Source organism: Petromyzon marinus (assembly GCF_048934315.1).
Source record: "Petromyzon marinus isolate PM22_M1 ecotype Great Lakes invasive population chromosome 68 unlocalized genomic scaffold, UKy_Petmar_22M1.pri1.0 chr68_unloc.1, whole genome shotgun sequence".
NCBI lineage: Eukaryota > Metazoa > Chordata > Hyperoartia > Petromyzontiformes > Petromyzontidae > Petromyzon > Petromyzon marinus.
In genome coordinates, this window is record NW_027422597.1 from 7,037,769 (window position 1) to 7,057,963 (window position 20,195).

The following is a 20,195-nucleotide window of genomic DNA, read 5'->3' on the forward strand; positions in this document are numbered from 1 at the left end:
AGAATCAGAATCTGTATTTATACATGACGAATACTATGAACTATGAAGCTCTTTTTCACATATGTCCAGTAGGGGAAGGTAAGATCGCTACAACAACAATCAATACAAAACACGATAGTGGTGCAACGATCAAGAAAGGTAAACAAACCACACTAAACCTTACAAAATAAATTTAACCTTTTTTTATTTCATAGCAGCAAAAAAAAACTAAATAATCTCAATGCATGTTTATAAATGCAGAGGAAAAACCGGAGGACCCGGTTTTGCACGTGACCACGGGGAGAACATGCAAACTTCAAATATACAGGCATCAGGGTTGGAATTGAACCCACGACCTACTGCATACCAGGCGAGGAAGATAACACCATCGTGGTATATAAGTTTAAATTGCGTAATTGGGCAAGGCAGTAAAATAACAGCAACAACAGTCCCAGACCACACCAATACCATACACAGTCCCTCAGGAAAATTATACAAATTTGGCTGCAACTATCACTAATCTGCTTCAGAATATTTTTGAAGAAAGATGTATGATATTAAGTGAGGAGAAAAGGTTGTTCCAAACGTTGGTTCTGCAATGCCCAAGGCATTTTCACCTACTACAATTCTTATTCGTGGGATAGTTAAAAGGCAATTAGATGGCGTCTAAGGTTTCTTGGATTTTACATTAGGATTAATGAATTAGTTAAGTATAGCACAGGTTTGCCAATACGAATTGTATTAAGAACAGGGCCCAATGTAGATTCCTTCTTGCACCAAGTGATGTGAGCTATAATTTTATGTAGATGTAACAATGGTGAATCCTGTATGGTAGGTACCATCATCATGTGCATGCCCCTCGGAGACGTTGCAGTCCCCATGAGCCACCACCAGGCAATCCTATCCTGCGCTAGCTGCCACACTAAATGCAAGTCAAGGCCGTGGTGTCGAAGGTCAGCCTCAATAGTGCATGTCTATGTCAGACGTGGTTTGCCCTGGGGTTATTTTCACAAATATAAAATAACAAAGGGTATTCCACAAGGTTTTGTGCTGGGTCCAATTTTGTTAGCATTATATTTAATCAATTTTGGACTAAACTTAAATCTTTCAGAATTGAATCTCTTTGCTGATGACATTGTCATGCTTGCATCGGGTAAATCTCCAAACCAAATCAGACAGAATCTCCAAAACTATTTCGATTAAATTAAATATAAATTGTAATCACTAAAATTGTTCCTACATCCTCAAAATAACCGAAAATCATGTTTTTTTCCTCAAACAAAAATCGCAATTCCATAATCTTCACCTATTACTGATATCAGAAACGAAATCAATGAACAGAGTACATCAACTAATTTAGTTTACACATTTATTCAAAACTTACATTCCAACCCCATATTTATCACATCTCGAAGAAAATAAAAAATAGGTTATATATTTGTAAACAAACATTGTTTTCCCATTTGATTAAGCCAGCACATTGTTGAAGCTATCATTCTACCACTATGGTGATGCTGCTTACATATCAGCTGCTAATGAATCACTAAACAGACTAAACCCACTTTATGATTCTGCACTTCGATTTGTATTGGATGTGGGCAGTGATGCATCTTGCTATAGTTCTCTTGCTGCCAAATGTGTGTACAGGCACTTTTTCGTGCTCTCCCCCTGTTCATCACCGAGTCTGTACATGCGACCGAACGTCCAGCAGTATAATTGGTCGGGGTGCAGATGCTGGCCCCGTAGCTGCAGCGCGCTGTCCCGACACTCGGCAACAGCTCCCTTTGATCTGAGGTTAAAGGAGCAGCTGGGAAGCTGGCTCAGAGAATCCCAGCTACCTACCCTGGCCTCCTGGCAAGAGACCAGGGACCTATAATTCCCCATGAGTGGCACTACCAAGTTCGTCTTTATACTGCGTAGCTCTTCACGTGGGTTCATAGGTAGCATGCAGCCTGGTTTTTCACCAGCCAGCTGTGACAAGTGTGCTACGGTGGACATGACCGAAACATTCAAACTACGCAAACCATATCGCATTGGCACCTGGAACATCAGAACCCTCTGCCAATCAGGTGCAATTTACGTACACGTTAAATAACTTGAGAGGGCAATAATCAGTATCATGGGCCTCCGTTGGCGTGGTGCTGGTAAAACCTCTGCAGGAAACTAGACCATCCTGTGTTCGGGGCTCCTGATGGCTCTCCATGGCTTTCTGGGGTAGCTATTGCCCTTGATCGGACAGCCAAGTCAGTCCAATTAGAATGGCACCCTGTGAATGACAGGCTACTGATTGCTAGATTCAGGCACACCCCATTGTCGTGGAATACGCAACAACGATCGAAGCACCTGATGACATCAAAGACGACTTCTAACAGCACGCTTTAATTATTTGATTCTCCTTTTCTTGGTTCTTTCGGTAAAGTCACGTGAATAGAAAAAAATCAATACATGTAAAAAACAAGAACTCAAGTAATAATTTGAAAATTATTAAAGAAAAAAACCCACGGTAAAAAATTGTCAAATATTTTTTTTATTGTTTTATATATATTTTATTATTTTATTGTTTCCCTTCAACGTGACTTTACCGAAAGAGCTAAGAATATGAATTACTGCAGTCACAAAAGCTTTAAATCAAAATATTTTTTTGTTAAATAATTAGTTTAAATGTATTTTAATTCAAAATGTAATTTTATTTTACTGTTTTAATTTACTGTGGGTTTTTTTATTTAATTTTTCTATTTATTATTGGTATTTTTTGTTTTTCTATTTACGTGACTTTACCGACAAAAACAAGAATATGAATTCCTGCAGTCACGAAAGTTTTCAGTCCAAATTATATTCTCAGCTGCTGAATTGCCCTCTATCTGAAGAACAAGCTGCAGCAACCGAAGATCCCAGATATCTTGCTCTGAGCCATCTGAGGAAGAAGTGATGGCTGCTCTCGTAAAAATTTAAATGGCAGGCCATCCGGAATTTGCAACATTTTGGCAGAAATGCTGAAGTCCGGAGGCCCAACTGATATCAAATGGCTAACAAGGATCTTCCAGCAGACGTAGAGGTCGGTACCTGCAGACTGGAAGAAAAGCATCGGTTATCCTTTCCGCAAGGGTGAGTGTAAGAACCATCGTGACATCACTCTACTCAGTTTTTTCAGTTTCAGTTTCATTAAATTGGTATAGCCCTGTGAGCCATTCGGCTCTTGAATCGAGTGCAACCGCAACAAACAAAAATATGAATAAGAAAAAACACTATATCAATGCTGTGTGCAAAAATCCCAGTGGGATGCAAGTCAAACAATAACAACCATAAGAAAATTTAGATTAAAGTTATCAGTCTAACTCTATACTACAAGAAACAAATATGGCTCAACCAAAACTTTTTGAAATCACCAAAATAAAGCTATAAAAGCAATGTAACAGTGATCATAGGAACTGTGATTGAAATTTTACAATAAACGATATACATAACATGTACTACCAAACTTTGCAGCCATAGCTGTCTGCATGAGTAGCGGGTAGTTTGTGATAAACTACTTCAGGGGTGACGACCCTGCCTTACGCGAGTCCCAGGCACAGCTGGCCCAGCTGTCAGTACCTGGTAAGGGCCCATCCCAGGGTTACGCGGTTTTCTCACTGCCTTGTGAGTGTCTCGGGAGAGTCAATGGCTAAGGGAGTGAACCCCGACAGAAAATCAGGAGTGGGGCCCCTCAGGCGGTTTTGTGATGCATTGCGGCACATTCCCGGCAGCCCCTGCAGCCAAACTGGTACCAAACGTCGTGCTACGCACTCCTTTGGACATCACCAGCAAGGCCGACGGGGGGATCCTGACGCATGGGCAACCCAGGATTTCCAGAATAACCTGCCAGGGCTTTGCGCCAACAAGAGGTGCAAAAATGGGGAAAGGACACTCCTCGGCCACCTAATCGTGGCCAAGAAACACGGATGGCAGCAGTCACGGGTTATAAGCTCATTTTAGATTGGCGTAAAAAATATGCGCCACGGGTTGCCATCGTCGGTGGGAGGGGTCATTGCACCCCAATGGATAGCTAACGCCCGCCTCAAGCTGGGCAGCCCCCGGTCAATAAGGTGCTTTCCCGCCACGGCTCACCTGCTCCAATGGGTGCTTGGAGCTTATGGTTCATCAAAAATAAAACAACAAAAAATCACGTTTCGGCCACAACACAAGTGGCCTTCATTGGGTGAAGGGGACCGTACTGTCACGAGGACAGCATTGGAGTTAAGACAGTCCAGCCCAGGTCGCGTCCTTTTAAGCTGTGTGGAAGGAAACAAAACGCTTTGACAGAGGAAATAGCATAAAATGACTGAAAAGCACAAGAGAACCGGCACGGAGGGGGGGAGGGGGTGTCAAGTGGAACGTAGAATACCGGCACGGGGGGGAGTTTACAAATTTAGGTGTGAAGTGAAATAAGCTGCTATGAAAGTTTGGTATATCACTATTTGGATAAATACTATTGAAAATTTGTTTAATGTTTGATATGATTTAGAACATCTTTCCAATGTTTGCTTAATTTTAAACCATCTTCTCGGTTGAAATTGTGTCTGTGTTTGTAAATCTGAATTGCCTCGTGGATAAATCGCTGATGAAAACCTTCCATACAGAAACAACCACTTGATACTCCGATCAAAACCATCACACTACCATATATAGCAGGCATTACTAAAAATATCTCCAAAATTCTAAACAAACACAAGATCCTGTTCCAGTTCAATACAGTACACAAAATTCGTGATCTGATCCCATCCGTGAAGGATGTCATTCCTGACTTACAGTACCCCGGGGTTTACAAATTGAGCTGCACCTGTGGTGATTGCTATATCGGGGAGACGAAACGACATGTCTCCGACCGAACTTGCGAGCACAAATCACATTTGAAACACGGCAGAACGAATTATTCTGCCGTAGCTGACCACTGTTACAATGCTGTTGGTTATCACGAATTAGTTTTCTCCGATACCAAAGTCCTTTGTAAACCCACAAGTTTTTATCAGAGATTTATCCACGAGGCAATTCAGATTTACAAACACAGACACAATTTCAACCGAGAAGATGGTTTCAAATTAAGCAACCATTGGAAAGATGTTCTAAATCATACCAAACATTAAACTAATTTTCAATAGTAATTATCCAAATAGTGACATACCAAACTTTCATTGAAGTTTATTTCACTTCACACCAACATTTGTAAACTCCGCCCCCCCCCCCCCCGTGCCGGTCCTCTACGTTCCACTTCACACCCCCTCCGCCCCTCCGTGCCGGTTCTCTTGTGCTTTTCGGTCATTTTCCTTTGTCTAAGCGTTTTGTTTCCTCCCACACAGCTTAAAAGTACGCGACCTGGGCTGCACTGTCTTCACTCCAACGCTGTCCTCGTGACAGTACGGTCCCCTTCACCTGATGAAGGCCACTTGTGTTGTGGCCGAAACGTCGTGATTTTTGTTGTTTTATTTTTACCTACGTGACTTTACCGAATAGAACCAAAGAGTATGGATCCTTGCAGTCACGAAAGCTTCAAATCTAGAATTGATCACCTCTACGGGGAGGGCTTTCACCTATCTGTTAGAGCTTTTAACAGACAACGGGACAAGAAGTCACAGCTCATCGAGACACTGACGTTCCTCAAAAGATGCCGCGACCACAAGGTAATACCCATCGCCTTCACACTCACTTCTGCTGCTGTATCCTCACCGAATTCTAAACAGATTCTGTTTAAGGCCAGCCTATCTTTAATCTCAGAGAGGATTAGGCTACTCCGATTGGAACTCGATACTTTAGACAGGACTCTCCTATAAGGTCATTTAATGTTAACACAAAAAATGTCACCTTCTGATTGGAACCACGTAGACAACATGACTGCTTCTTCTGCTGATTCACTATCAGTCAAATGCAAAGCTAACCTGATTTTCTTAATTCAACCACCTATCAAAGGATAACCCAGTCCCACATATAACAAAACTAGACGTTAACAAAATCGTCATTAATCAGAGTAGCACCCCGATTTCGGACAACCTGAAAACAGTACTAGCTAGCCGGCTAAATTTTGCTGTCACCCCAAAACATATACCTGTAGATGCTATCATCTCTCAGGTCGATGTAGCCCTCAAAGGCGTAGGACACATCCAAGCAGACGTTGCGAGAGCTGAAATAGCCACTATTCTTAAGAATGCTAAGAATCCCATTAGCAATATCAGCAAAAATGAACGCTCTGAACTCGCGAATTTAAAAAACAGAAATGATATATCTTCTTTGGTTCTTTCAGTAAAGTCACATAGAATATCATTCTATGTGACTTTACCGAAAAAACCTAAGAAGATGAATCCTTGTGGTCACGAAAGCTTTAAATAGAAATGATATAGTCATCCTCTCAGCCGACAAAGGCAACGCTACTGTAATTATGGAAAAAGATTCATACAACAACAAAATCCAGAACCTTCTCAACGATGGAAGTTACTCAAAAATTAAAATGACCCTACTAATAGCCTAACGATAAAAACCAACAAGATCATCACAAGTTCGACCTCCCTAATCGAACCAACTAAACGCCCCTCCCTAAAACCTTCTGCTGCAAGACCCCCTAGATTCTATGGTCTCCCCAAGATTCATAAAGAAGGTACCCCACTACGACCCATCGTATCCACGATCAACTCCCCTACCTATAAGCTAGCACGTTTTCTGTCAGATACCTTGCTACCTTTCACTGGCAAGACCTCCTCAGCAGTACTTAACTCAGCCCAATTGGTCCCTATGGTCAAAGACGTTGTACTGTCCCCTGACGATAGCCTTGTCAGCTTCGATGTGGTCTCTCTGTTCACCAAGGTCCCAGTACCTGATACCATTGAAATAATTGAAAATTTGGTACAACATGGACTAGACCCCGATACACCTGCGCTGGTTAGGCACTGCCTTACCAATACCTACTATACTTGGAATGGCACCTTCTACAAACAAAATGAGGGTACCCCCATGGGTTCTCCCTTGTCACCAGTGATAGCCAATGTTTTCATGGAGAAATTTTAATCAGACAACATCCAGACTTCCACCCTCAGACCTTCCCTGTGGAAGAGATATGTAGACGACACTTTCGTCATTTGGCCACATGGCCTCCCAGCTTGAAACCTTTTCCTACACCATATCAATTCCAGACATCCCGCCATCAAATTCACCATGGAAGTGGAGAAAGATGGCAAGCTTCCATTCTTGGATGTTTTGTTTGAGAGGAGACCTGATGGCTCATTGGGACATTTTGTCTACAGGAAACCCACCCACACAGATTCCTACTTGAAACCTGATTCCCACCACCACCCAACTCAAAATAATTCTCTCATCAAAACGTTATACCACAGGGCTCATTGCATTTCGGACCAACACCACCTGACCAGTGAATTAAAACATGTACATCTGGCCCTCAAGAGAAACGGATACTCTGACCGTACCATCCGCCAAGCTGTTTCTCCCTCCATACAGAAACAACCACTTGATACTCCGATCAAAACCATCACACTACCATATATAGCAGGCGTTACTAAAAAGATCTCCAAAATTCTAAACAAACACAAGATCCTGGTCCGGTTCAATACAGTACACAAAATTCGTGATCTGATCCCATCCGTGAAGGATGTCATTCCTGACTTACAGTACCCCGGTGTTTCCAAATTGAGCTGCACTTGTGGTGATTGCTATATCGGGGAGACGAAACGACATGTCTCTGACCGAATTCGCGAGCACAAATCAGATTTGAAACACGGCAGAACGAATTCTTCTGCCGTAGCTGACCACTGTTACAACACTGTTGGTGATCACGATATAGTTTTCTCCGATACCAAGGTCCTTTGTAAACCCACAGGTTTTCATCAGAGATTTATCCACGAGGCAATTGAGATGTACAAACACAGACACAATTTCAACCGAGAAGATGGTTTCAGATTAAGCAACCATTGGAAAGATGTTCTAAATCATACCAACCATTAAATTAATTTTCAATAGTATTTATCCAAATAGTGACATACCAAACTTTCCTAGAAGCTTATTTCACTTCACACCTACATTTGTAAACTCCCAACCCCCCCCGTGCCGGTCCTCTACGTTCCACTTCATACCCTTTCCCCCCCTCCGTGCCGGTTCTCTTGTGCTTTCGGTCATTTTATGCGAATTCCTTTGTCAAAGCGTTTTGCTTCCTCCCACACAGCTTAAAAGGACGCGACCTGGGCTGGACTGTCTTCACTCCAACACTGTCCTCGTGACAGTACGGTCCCCTTCACCTGATGAAGGCCACTTGTGTTGTGGCCGAAACGTCGTGATTTTTGTTGTTTTATTTTTTACCTACGTGACTTTACCGAATAGAACCAAAGATTATGGATCCTTGCAGTCACGAAAGCTTCAAATCTAGAACTTATGGTTCATCGCCAGACAAGTGAGCTGCAAAACCTACACCAGACAAAAGGAAAATAAAACGAAAGAAGGTTCCAGCCCTTCATTTTGCAAGCTGTAATGTACGCACAATGTGTTCTGGACTCTCTGAAATCTATTGCAGAATGAGGACATTCGCACGACTGCAGTTATCGACAGGGAGTTGACGAGACTCAATGTCGATATTGCAGCAATGCAGGAGACCCAGCTTGCTGGCAGTAGCTCATTACGAGAGAGTGACTACACTTTCTACTGGAAAGGAAAACAGCAGAACGAACCAAGGCAACACGGTGTTGGGTTCGCCGTCAAAAACACACTCCTTGGCATGATAGAACCACCGACTGCAGGCTCCGAGCGGATTCTCCTCATTAGATTGCTCACTGCTTCTGGCTATACAAACATCCTGAGTGTCTACGCCCCAACACTCTACTCACCTCCGGAGAGTCATGACCAGTTCTATGAAGAGCTTCACAATATTATTCGCAAAATCCCCAGCTCTGAGCACATGTTTCTGTTGGGAGACTTCGATGCAAGGGTTGGGGCTGACCACGACGCGTGGCCCGCATGCCTTGGCTATCATGGCATTGGACAGATGAATGCCAGTGGCCAAAGACTACTGGAGCTTTGTTCATACCACAATCTCTGTATCACAAACTCATTATTTCTCACAAAACCATGCCATAAAGTATCATGGAGACATTCACGGTCTCTTAATTGGCACCAACTGGACCTCGTCAGCACCCGACGAGCCCTCCTCAACTCGGTACTCATCACACGCAGCTACCACAGTGCAGTCTGTGACACCGATCACTCGCTGGTATCCAGCAAGGTCAGACTTCGCCCCAAAAAGATACACGGACTCTAACAAAAGCGCTACCTATGCATCAACTCTGCCAAGACCTCCCTCCCAGAGCTCACTCAATTATTCCAACACAGCCTTGAGCAGTCCCTACACGACACACCAGATGGAAGTGTGGAGACAAAGTGGACACACATCAGAGACGCCATCTTCAATCCACCCATCAATACCTTCGGCAAGTACACAAGGCGGAACACAGACTGGTTTGAGGAACACCTGGCTATATTGGAACCCATCCTCCAAGCCAAACGCATGGCGCTCCTGAAGTACAAGCAAGTCCTAAGTACAGAATCATTAAGGGCTCTGAAAGCTGCTCGCAGTGAAGCTCAAACGACCGCCAGACGCTGCGCCAACAACTACTGGGTGAATCTCAGTAGTAGGATCCAACTCTCCTCTGACACTGGCAATATCCGTGCCATGTATGAAGGTATCAAGAGAGCCTTTGGTCCAAACATCAGGAGGACTGCTCCCCTTAAATCCATCACAGGGGCCATCATCACTGATAAACAAGAGCAAATGGCCAGGTGGGTAGAACACTACTCAGCGCTCTATTCACGAGACAACGGTGTGTCAGAAGCTGCCCTTGCTGCTGTAAAGCCCCTACCAACGATACACGAACTTGACAATGTTTCAACCTTGAAGGAACTTGACAACGCCATCAACTCACTAGCCAGTGGCAAGTCACTGGGACAGGACGCCATCACACCTGAGGTATTGAAATGTGCCAAACCCGCCGTCCTCACAAAACTCCATGAACTTCTCTGCCAGTGCTGGGAAGAAGGAGCAGTGCCTCAAGACATGAGAGACTCCAACATCATCACCCTATATATAAACAAGGGTGACCGTGGGGACTGCAATAACTACTGCGGCATCTCCCTGCTGAGCATCGTGGGGAAAACCTTTGCCCGTGTGGCCCTCAGCAGGTTACAGATACTAGCTGAGAGGACGTATCCTGAGGCTCAGTGTGGCTTCAGAGCAGGAAGGTCTGCAATTGACATGCTTTTCTCCTTGCGTCAGCTACAGGAGAAATGTCGAGAACAGAGAATGCCCATGTACTTGGCATTCATTGATCTTACTAAAGCCTTTGACCTCATCAGTAGGGGTTGCCTCTTCAAACTCCTCAAAGTGATCGGCTGTCCACCGAAGCTACTGGCAATCATCTCCTCTTTCCATGACAACATGAAAGGAACAATACAGCACAGCGGCACCACCTCAGAGAAATTTCCCATACTCAGCGGTGTAAAGCAGGGGTGCGTGCTGGCCTCAACACTGTTTAGCATCTTTTTCTCACTTATGCTCACACATGCCTTTGGGACAGCAGAAGAGGGAGTCTTTCTTCATACAAGATCTGATGGCAAACTCTTCAACCTTGGCCGTCTCAGATCCAAAACCAAATTCCGCAAAGTCCTCATCAGAGAACTCCTTTTTGCTGATGATGCTGTGCTGACATCTCACACAGAACAAGGTTTGCTGACACTCATCGACCACCGTGCCAATGCCTGCAACAACTTTGGCCTGACGATCAGTCTAAAAAAGACCAATGTCATGGGCCAGGATGTCAGAGACACCCCTTCCATAAACATTGGCAGCTACACCCTGGAAGTCGTTCAGGACTTCACCTACTTGGGTTCTACCATCACCTACAATTTGTCCCTTGTCACAAAGATCGACAAGCGCATTGGGAAGGCGTCTACAGCTATGTTCAGGTTAACTAAAAGAGTGTGGGAGAACAAATCCCTAACGCTCAACACCAAAGTACAAGTGTATTTGGCCTGCGTCCTTAGCACCCTCCTCTATGGGTCTGAGTCCTGGACAACATACGCCCATCAAGAACATCGACTAAACACATTCCACCTCCGATGTCTCAGGCGCATCCTCGATATCGGATGGCAAGATCACATTCCCAACACCTCAGTTCTCAACTTGGCCAACATTCCCAGCATGTACTCTCTACTCAGTCATAGGCGCCTGAGATGGCTTGGACACGTGCGCCTCATGCAGGATGGCAGAATACCCAAGGAGGTCTTGCACGGCGAGTTGGCATCAGGCACACGGGCCACTGGTCGCCCAGTCCTCCGCTTCAAAGATGTCTGTAAACGGGACGTGAAGAGCTTGCGACATCAACCCAAATGACTGGGAGAAAACTGCCGGTGACCGACTCAGCTGGCAGCAGGCTGTGAAAACAGGCCTCAGGAGAGGCGAGGAGGAAAGACACACTGCTTGGCAGACCAAGAGGGAGCAACGTAAAGAAAATGCAACAAACACCTCTGGAGCTGCCACCGCATTCACTTGCAATTGCTGTGGCAAGGATTGTCACTCAAAAACTTGGCCTACTAAGTCATTCTAGGCGCTGCAAAACCTACAGCTGACCTCGTAAGGTGCAAAAAAGAATTGTCTCTCGAGACACGAAGGCCTATGGATCAGTAGGAGCATCAAACATTTTCAATGCACCTTTAAAGATCAGCACACTATAATCAAAACAATACTCTCCAGCCCAGGCAATTTATTTGCCTATATTTTCTGAGAAGAGTAAAAAAAATGCTTTTAGAAGTGCACCGCATGGAACAGAGCAGCTTCACAACTGGACGATCCACCATAGACCGCATCACCACATTGACCTCTCTCATACAAACAAGGAGAAAATTTCGGCATCCGTTCTGGGTAGCCTATGTAGATGTCAAGGCTGCTTTCGACTCTGCCAACAGCAAAGCTCTTTGGCTACTCCTCACAAGCATTGCATTGCCACAGAAGATCGTGAATCTGATGAAGGAGCTCTACACAGACACAATCAGTTGTGTTCGTGTAGACGGAGAGTTGTCCGATTGGTTCAGTATCCAAAGCAGCGTAAGGCAAGGCTGTGGCATTGCCCCAATCCTGTCCCTTGCCCCATTGGACTGGATACTGCTGGGAGTAACCCTTGGTAACGAGGCGTTCACGGACCTGGACTATGCAGATGATTTTGACTTGTTAGCTTAAATGCGTGAAGTTGTACTCCTAGCCCTTGAGATCATGCCTGAAAGTAGCAGCCGCACAACTTGCCTGACGTGAAAATAGCGGGCAACAATGTTGCATTGGTGAAATTATTCAATTAGCTCGGCTACACTATTCAACACACTGGAAGCTGTGAGGTAGAAATTAAAAGACGAATCTCAATTGCACGCGAGTGCATGAAACAGCTCATATGCACCTTTTTGGAAACGTCTGAGAGGTAGCTCTTAAGCCATTGTATTGTAATATCTGAAAAATGTAGCTAACAAAGCTTTGAAGTAGAATATCATGGTCAACAGTTTCAAAGGCTTCTGGCAAGTCGAGGAATATTGCACATCAGTAGTGGCCTTTATCCGGGTGGTGCATTAATCATCTCGAAAACCAGACTGCTTACTGATTTTAGGTAGCAGTTTATTTGAGATTTAAGAATTTTTACGAATATGGTGAAAGAATAGACATTGGTCTATCATTATTAGGGTCTTCTTTGGAGCCATTTTTATATACTGGACTAATAAGAGCGGATTTCCGCTCTCGCGGAAAAGTACTTTCTCGTAAGTCAGTGGTCGAAATGTGTGTGAAAGGCTTATAAATGAGATCTGCCACAGACACAAATACCAATGCAGGCAACTCGTCTTCTCCCGTGGATGATGATGGCTTAATTGATGCTAGCTTACACAATACATCCAGTAAAGATATGGGACTAAGCGAAAAAAATTAACGATGACTTTCATGGACATTTTCATGGTTGGTGTATGAAGAGCAAGGAATGGACAATATGAACATTAGTGTATAGGAGATATTTTACTCCAATGTGTTCTGTAACTACCCTGATGATCCAAAATTATGTTTTTGAATTATTCCAGGATATATCTCTAGTTTTCATTATTTCAGAAAATTTCGGATTAAACCAAAGTGGACGATTACCCTTTATTCCGGACTATTTAAGGGGGCACATTTGTCAATTATTTTTTAAATAAATTGGTTCTTAAAACATGTCCAAATACTTTCAAGAATAGGAAATTTTGATCACCATATTCCATTCAAAATGGAGAGTGTCATGTATGAATTCTTGAAGATCAAACATTGTTATTGCTCGTTTTATAATTAGTTTATGAGGTGTTTTTGTCCTTTCATCTGAGGAATGCCATACGTCAATACTGAGATAGTTACCTAAGGCTCCCACTTTTGAAAATGTGAATTTGTGAGTAGAATATAAATCTGATTCAGAATATATATCCTGGAGAAATACAATAAGTTATGACGCTCTTTTTCACATATGTCCAGTAAGAGCGGGTCAGAGAGTTACCACAACAAACAATACATACACTGAGCAGAATGCAAAGTGTAGAAAAGAAAAGGAAGTCACTAAAAATTAAAAAGTTAAATAAATAAAGTAAATACGTTCAGATTGCATAAGTACACCAATTCCTATGCTTGGGCAAGGCAGAAAAACAATAGCAAGAACAGACCCAGACCACACCACGCAGCTGTGCTGGACATCTATAAAAAATACCTTCATAGCTCATTGGATTCCTCCAGAATAAATTGTAATTCTGGTTACGCCAGCAGTCAATATGCCCAGTTAGCTGTACGTATAGTTGGTACTGCTGCCCATGTTACTACCGCTGTTGTCACTCACTTGTTTCACACACATTTTTTCTAGCGGCTGGACAGATGTCGTTACTGATAAGTAAAATATTTAGTCTCTTCCTTAATTCTATGGGATTGCGCTGTGTACCACAGATAAGCAAATGTCACTTTAAATTATTGAAAAAAAGACAAGGTAAGCCTTAAAATATTACAAGAAAAAAATATTTTCTTGTTTTTTTCGGTAAAGTCACGTAGAAGGGAAACAATAAAATAATTTAAAAAATAAACTTTTGCGCACCGAACTAGATCAGTTAGACAAGACACTCTACAAATCACACTTAACATTGACTGCAACAATGTCTACATCGGATTGGGAACATGTAGACAATATGACTGCCTCTTCAGCTGCCATTATGCCGACCAAATGTAAGGATAACCGAATTTCCAAATTTAACCTCCTCTCAAACAAAAGACCGGACACAAACACCAAAAAGCTAGACGTTAACAAAGTCGTAATTAATTGCAGTAACAGTTCTATTTCTGATGGTTTGAAATCCGTTTTAGCTAAAGGGCTAAACTTTGCAGTCCTACCTAAACACATACCAGTTAATGATATCATTGCCCAAGTAGACGTGGCTCTCAAGGGCCTGGGTCACATCGCTGCAGACGTAGCAAGATCTGAAATCACTGCAACCCTAAAAAACGCTAAGATCCCAGCTAGCAACCTCAGCAAAGATGAACGTTTTGAATAATATAAATTAGAAAAGAGAGATGACATTGTAATCCTCTCAGCCGAAAGGGCAATGCCACTGTCATCATGGATAAAATAGAATATAACAACAAAATTCAAGAATTACTCAACGATGGCAGCTATACAAAAATATTAAGAGATCCCACCAACAGCCTCGTCATGAAAACCAACAGCATACGACGTTTCGATTGCAACACAAGCAATCATCATCAGACTTGGGGTCTGTATGTGTATGTCTGCGGTTATGTGTTTCCTCTCTCTATTAAATTTAGCTCTTCTGTACATGATGATGATCATGCTAATGCAAGTCGTTATGATAATTAGGCCCCGCCTCGGTGACGAGGGTCGGTTATCAGTCGGGATAATGCAATTAATCGTATGCAGTTATGCAGGTGCTGTGCACGTATGCCAGAGTTAACTCGGCTTCGTTGTTTAACTTCGTATTATCGATCAGTATAACACAATTATTCTCGCTTTAACATTTACTGAGTATGGATTCGTGTGTTATGCCAGTTCTCCAGGTTCAGATCTCAACGCAAAATCAGTTCAGGAAAGAAACACACAACACTTCTGCATTAATCAATTGTATTTCTAACTAAACTTTAACTCTAAAATATGCAACTCTCAGGTCGGAATTCCAACAGTATCAACACAGTATCATCAACGACTGCGTGGTTTCACTTTGATTCATTCCCCTACGCGTAGCGTGAGCAGTTGGTGAGAGAGAGAGAGATGCTAAGAACATGCATATGCTATCCTAACAAAAACCTTAACCTTATAATATGCAAATTCGTATTTGAAAATTGCCCACACAGTACCACATCCATTCATAGATCCATAAGCATTTCTTATCACGTTGTTTCACTTTGGGTATCGGATCAATTAATTCTCATGCAATGTAACACGAACATATGAAAATATGAATAAAGTCCTTAAAATTATGCCACGGTATTCATACGAAAAACAATCAAACAATTATTATTCCTAAAGGCACAAATGTGCGTTAATGGATTCGTTGGCAAGATTATGCCATTGAAAAGAAAACAAAAAAAACATACGACTGATTTGCTTATAAATGACCTCATCCACGTAACTCAATGGCAGCAGTGTTTTTCACGAATCAGTTGTATAACCTGGGAATGGCAACTCTTCTTGAAACCCAAAGATAACTTTTTGGAACAACCTTATTGTCGATTCGGGTTCGACTTACGTAGTTGGCGAGCTGACACGGTGCTGCAGTCGCGGTATTTCGTCGGTAGATGGCGATCACTGACTGCGCGCTCTCCAGCGCTGAACGCTCTGTTGCTGCCCGAACGCATTCACTGCTGGATGAGCTGCGCCGGCACGCTCCCCTCCTTGAAGATACGCGATCGCTCTCGTGCTGGTTCGCTGGTTTTCTGACAGCAGGTTTCCTCCACTGCTGTATCACTCAAGTCGCACGCGCTTGGCCGCTGGTTTGCTGGTCTCTCCACTGCTGGATGACTAAGTCGGCACACGCTCTCGCTGGCAGCTGGTTCTCTCCACTGCTGGATGACTAAGTCGAATGCGCTCTCTCTGGCAGCTGGCAGCAGATTCTCTCCAATGCTGGATGACTAAGTCGGCACACGCTCTCGCTGGCAGCAGATTCTCTCCACTGCTGGATGAGTAAGTCGCATGCGCTCTCGCTGGCAGCTGGTTCTCACCACTGCTGGATTGCTAAATCGCATGCGCTCTCGCTGGCAGCTGGCAGCAGATTCTCTCCGATGCTGGATGACTCAAGTCGGCACACGCTTGGCCGCTAGTTGCAGAAGCTCTTGCTTGGTGCGTCGGTCGCGCTGCAGCTGGACTCGATGAAGAAATAAAGGTCTTTAAACGATACTTTGCCTTTCGGCTCTGAACTCACACTCGGTGGCGCCTTGCTACCCTGCGAGCCTCGCCATCCTCAGTTGATCACGGGGCTCGTTGGAGCCAGCCGCTCGTGCCCAATCTTCTGCAGCTCGCCGGCTGACAACTTGTTGTACTCCTGTGCCTTGTTGAACCCGGTTTGAACTGAACTTTTGGAATGATGATTGGACCGTTATATTAAAAAAAAAATCTGCTCTGCGCCGTGGAGGGCGTGGCCTGTGTGTGTGTGTGCGTTCGTGTGTGTGTGTTCGTCAAGCCATCTGCGTTATACAACCCTGGGGGGGGAGGAGGGTGCAACCTCCTTTGTAACAAGAAGCCATTCCTCGCTAGGGTGTTAAATTCCTTTTTCGTGCTGTGGGAAGACAAAGACGACCGGGATCTCTTGGAATATTGTTTATCCTGGCCTCACAAGCTTTACTCGTTCACTCCCTCACCGCGTCTCTGTGCGTGGTTGCCCTTTTCCCCTCTTGGTGACCCTGGAGGCCGTATTATATCAACAGGTTTGTTTGGGAAATCGCAGATAACCTCTAATCTCTTTTGCTGGTGTTTTTTTTTTATTTATGGCCTATTTACGAGCAACATCTGTTTTTTGCTGTGCTCTGGCTTACGTGTTTTCATTCATTGTTTTGATCAATAAAAAAACAATATATATCGGCAAATATTATTTTTAATATCAATTTTGGAAAAGGCCGATATATCCAACACCCCCCCCCCCCCAGGTAAGGCACTGCTTAACCAATACATACTTGACTTGGAATGGAACTTTCTACAAACTGAGGGCACCCCAATGGGCTCCCCCCTATCTCCAGTTGTAGCCAACATTTTCATGGATAAATTTGAGACTGACGCCATCCAGACTGCCACTCTGCGCCCAACCTTATGGAAGAGTTACGTGGATGACACTTTTGTCATCTGGCCACATGGCCGGCCTGCTCTAGACCAATACTTCGACCACATCAATTCCATACACCCAGCCATCAGATTTACCATGGAAGTCGAAAAAGATGGCAAGCTACCTTTTTTGGATGTCCTAATAAAAAAGAGACCTGATGGTTCAATGAGCCACTCTGTCTACATGAAAGCTACCCATACGAATGCTTACCTGAAACGGGATTCCCACCACCATCCATCCCAGAAGAATTCCCTCATCAAGACTCTGCACCATAGAGCACAATGCATTTCCGACCAGGAATATATAGCCAGTGAACTCAAGCACCGACCACACAATCCGCAAAGCTATCACTCCACCCATGAAGAAGGACCCTCTTGAGGAGCCTTTCAAAACCATAACTTTACCCTACATTGCGGGAATCACAAAAAAGATCTCCAAAATTGTTGAAAAAACACAAGATCCAGGTCCGATTCAACACATTACATAAAATCCGTGATCTGGTTCCGTCTGTAAAAGATGTGATTCCGGACATACAGTACCCTGGCGTCTACAAACTAAGTTGCCTCTGTGGTAGTAGTTACATTGGAGAAACCAAACGACATGTCTCGGACCGCATTCGTTAACACAAAGCAGACATGAAACAGGGTAGGACCAACACCTCGGCCGTGGCAGATCACTGTTATAATTCAGTAGGTTCACATGACATTGACTTCTCCAAGACAGAGGTTCTTTGCAAGCCATCTGGCTACCATGAGAGATTCGTTCATGAGGCTATCCACATATACAAACACAGAGACAATTTCAACCGAGAAGATGGATTCTGGCTTAGCAATCATTGGAAAGATTTGATAAACCATTTCAGGTCTTAATTGATTGAACACGCTTAAGGTGGCTTTCAGACCGCATCCATTATTTTTCGTCTCCCCCCTCCCTTTTTCCGAACATAGATGGACTCGTCCATCTGAACAAACTGTCAAATATCTCTCCGTGGTGCTAACGTTAAAAATAACAGCCACTTTTTTTAAATGTTCTTGTTGTGAGTTTCACACCTGATGATTGCTTGTGTTGCAGTCGAAACGTCGTGGGAATTTAATTGTTTTATATTTTTATTATTTTATTGTTTCCCTTCTATGTGACTTTACTGAAAGAACGAAGAATATGAATCCATGCAGTCACGAAAGCTTTAAATCAAAAAGAGAAAATGTCTTTAATTGTTTTTGACAATGATTGTCATATCGGATGACACCTTTTAAAATGATGACGTTCATTTTAATCAATAACAAAGTCAAGGTCCTGACAGGACAACTACCCGCCAAGCGGCATATTGCTTGACTTCTAGATAGATCACTGTCCACAGAAAAAAATTGTTGTGGGGGCCCAATGCATTGGTTGCTGCATATCCAGCAGATTTTGAAAAACCATTCACTGTTAAATTACTGTTGTTTCTTCATTTTTATGCAGAGAAAAACAGTGTCCGATATCTAGATTTGAAGTTATCGTGACTGCAGGAATCCATAATCTTTGGTTCTTTCGGTCAAGTCACGTAGATATCAAATAAAATCAATTAAGTTGCTGCAAGAAGATATAGTGTCAGACATGCTCAAAGCCCAACTATCTGACAAGCTGATCAGCAGCTTTCCGAATGGTTACATTGCTCTAAGGATGTATCTTGCTGTCTTGGGAACGCATTGTGAAAGGGAGTGTTTTTTTTAAAAGCTTCAACTTATTATTATTAAATAAAACTGCACTACTCTCTATTGAGAATAAGATTGTGCGAAAAACACCATTTGAAGATGTTATTGTTAATTTTGCTAAGAAGAAATCTCAAAAAGTTAATCTACAGTGTTAATTTCTCTCACATTATGAAAAACAACTATTGATTTTGACATATATATGTAGAGGTGTTAACTACGCGCTGTTGCGTAACCTGCATTGCCACCAGGGCAGTGCAGCATTACCCCTGGGTACAACGGTTGGGGTCAGTTGAGGTGAAACGGATCGTAGCCAGGGTTTGGTACGAACCAATCAAACGGTTCCACGTGGGAATGTATGATTGGTTCTGCCTGGCCACGAAGGGGTATAAGACGGGTGACCCAACGGACCTCGGGGGGTTCTCTCCCTACAGGAAGACAGAAGACTGGGCTGGAGCCTAGCTAGGACCCTGGACCAGCCTTCCAGCCCTTCTGAGGGCTAAGGCTCGGCATACCCAGTGGTCAGGACCCACCGGGCCAGCTGTGGGTCAGATAGCCTCCCCTATGTCCTAGCCGGAGGACTAGGATAGCGGTAGACATGTGAGTCCCACCAAGTCCAGAGGCTGTACCTCCCTAGGTGAGGGGACCGTATATCCCTCTGTGTGTGTTAAGCATTGTATAAGGAAATAATACCATCGCTGCCTTGGCTTCGACCTTGGAGCTTGCCAGCAGGGATGCCGAGTTCTCCCCTGACCGGACCTTCATGGCGACCAGGTCAACGGACCGGCGATCATCCGACCATGCTGGTCGCCGCAACGACCAGCAGCGGGGACGGCCTCCTCCACGCGGCGACATAACGTGCTTCAACTGTGGCCGACGAGGTCACATCTCCTCCGACTGCCGTGCGCCTCGACGATGCCATACCGCATCCCGGGGCCAGGACTACAGAACATCCACGGCATTGCGGCAAAACCAGGCAAGTCACGACGCCTCTTACGCTCGGCCCTCATTCACACCATACACATCGCACCGCACCATAAGAAAGGCTCGCGAATCGGCGTGTGATGGGGGGTTCTGGCGATTCTTCACGGCCACTCGGACCTGGGCAGTGGCCTGAGTTGGCCCATAGGGTAGTCGCGGCAA